We start from the raw sequence: 3,001 nt of genomic DNA on the forward strand, positions 1-3,001 counted from the left end.
TTAATTACTCATGATGAAAACACTAACAACACAGAAAATATTGTTTATCCCGAAATCTTCAGAAATATATGATAATAGGTTCAACTTGAGGTATTTTTTCTTTATCATCTCATTTCTATATACATCCATAGTCCTTTATACAAACTTATTTTTTCCCCTCATCTAATATTGCTCCAACTTTAATTTATTGTTGACCATGATAATACGTTTGACCAACATTTTTTTTCTTTTCAGAATTTATATAATAACCTATAATTTTTCTGATCCAACAACAACATCCATATCTTGAATATTAAATACTACCAATCTTGCCACATAACATATCCTATCATCATAGAGGATTAAGACTTGCATGGCTTATTTTAGTTATGTCATTTTAACTATTTTTTTGTACTTCTATTACATCAAATCTATATCTTTTTCGTAGTTTTTATTCCGTTAGAAATCCATTTTATTTCTTGCTACTATTTCTTTCGTTAGACTCATTCTAAATGTTAATATTTAATACAAATCAAATCTTAATCAATCAAAATGATAAAATTATATACCAATTATTTTTACCTAATATTCAATTCATCACATCCTCAGTTACGGACAAAAACATCGCATAAACTTCATTAGTTTTTCTTTTTCCTTTATAGAAACTCTTTCCATTTTTTTCAAAATTTAAATAAATTTTTTACACCATACATAATCTCTTTTATTTTCTATACTAAATAAAATACAAAATATGAACATACATTCATGTCATTATAGTTTGTATCTATATTTTCTGCGTACAATGTGGATATCTTGCTAAATTTTACTACAAAAAGTATAGAGTTAACTAGTATTTGTTTAAATGTTAGACAAAAAAAAAGTATTGGTAACTTAATAATTTTTAAAAAAACTAATATTTAAATTAGCCTTTAACTATTTTTAAATTAGATATTTCAGTTTCTAATAAATTTTTATTATTTTAAATTTTTTTAAAAGTTATTTTACTATTTTAAAAGAGACTAATATTTTTTTATAATAATATTTTTTAAAATTTAATTATCATATAGCATAATTTATTAAAATTTTATTTATTGAATACATATATTAAAAACTTTGTTAGAAAGTCACGAAATAACAAATCTATTAAAAATTAATTAGATGTTTACTTTTTAAGAAAAAAATTGACGATTAATATTTAGGCTTACAATACAATCAACCAATTCAACTTTACTGTCATAATTTTGACAAATTGGATAGCAAATTTTCTGCTTAAAATAAATTTAAACGGGTGACACTACTCTTATTTATTTACTAAAATTATACTTAAAATCATAAGTTCTAACTTTATTAATCATGTTTTTATTTATTTTGAATAAGCAATGCTACATGGTTATGGTTAATAAATATTATTATTTTGACTATTATTTGGCCAACTAGAAGCAGAGTTATATTAACTTTTAGGAAAGGACAAAAAAAACTATCGTTAACAAAAAAAAATAAAAATTTTAAAAAGGACTAAATTAAAATTTATAAATAATTTATAAAAAAAACTTGATAATTGAGCGAAGGCATTGCCCTTCTTGTCTTGTATGAGGCTCTGCTTCTTTTGAAATCAGGAATAATTTATGCTCATAATTATAAAAATTTACATATAATTTATATTTATATTTACTAAAATTTACATATATAAATTAATATTATATTTATATTTATATTTATTAAAATTTATATATATAAATTAATAAAATTTATTTATTAAAATAATTTAATATTTATACCGATAAAATAATAATAAAAAATATTAAAAATTATTGGTCACAAAAAATGTCTGATTCTAAATATTTAGTGATGGAACAATAAAAAAACAAATAAGGTACATGATTAAAACATTGCAATCACTAAGAAAAAGTGGTTCAAGGAACACGGTACACGGATGTCTTATACCAAAGTTAAACTCCAGGAGAAGAAAAAAAGAAGCTCCATGCTAATAATAATATTCGGTAGCTAAATGTTATCAACAAAGAAGGTCCTCTTATTCGCAATCTTGTAATTAAATTTTAATGAATAATTTATAACAATATCTGTAATTTGTTGTTAATTTATGAGTTAACATGTAATAATTACAGTTTTATTAATTTATATTCTAAAAAAAAACTCAAAATTTAGTCTTCTAGTTGTAAATTATTTTAATATAATATAAAAATTTAACGGTATGAAATATTTTTTAATTAGTCATTAAATAGAAATAATAATTAAATTAATATCTTATTTTCATCCCATAAACAAATTAATCTATCTAGAAAATGACTGAATTGATTAAGATACTTTTTGCACTAACTTGATTTATGCTTCAAAATTGAAAAATTAACTTGATTAATTTTTTAAAAACTTATTTAATTATCGTGTATAAACCAGAAGACCGATTTATTTTTTTAAAGTTATCTCTCAAACTATCACTAAAGGATTAAAAAATTGAATAATAAAATATTTCAATTAATCGATATTATTTTTCGTTTTTAAGTTTGATGATCTATCAATGTAAAATAATTTTATATATTTTTTAATGATATAACATTATATTAACAAAAATAAATTTTTATATTGTTCGCAAAAATAGTTAAGAACAAATATAGTTAAATAACTATATAAAATATTTTAACTATATTAGGTGTATATTAAAGTTCGTCACAAAAATAATTATTAATATAAAATATATATATTAAAATATAAATATATATATTAAAAATAAATTAAATAATATACATTTATACATAAATATATTAATGATGAATTTTAGTAAGGAAAAGTATACTTAGACAATAATGAAAATACCAAACAATATAAACAATAGATATATCGAATATTTAATTCACTAGGTGTGCGGATGGTTATTCTAATCTTAAGATTTAGGTGGGTAATTTAGAGGTGTAGTGTGTTTTTACTTTATTAGAGTAATTTTAGAACCCATTATTCACATTGTTCACAAAAATCATTGTCTACATAACAAAGTGCTTTTAATAAT

This window comes from Arachis hypogaea, chromosome 11 (genome assembly GCF_003086295.3).
Source record: "Arachis hypogaea cultivar Tifrunner chromosome 11, arahy.Tifrunner.gnm2.J5K5, whole genome shotgun sequence".
NCBI classification, from domain to species: Eukaryota; Viridiplantae; Streptophyta; class Magnoliopsida; order Fabales; family Fabaceae; genus Arachis; species Arachis hypogaea.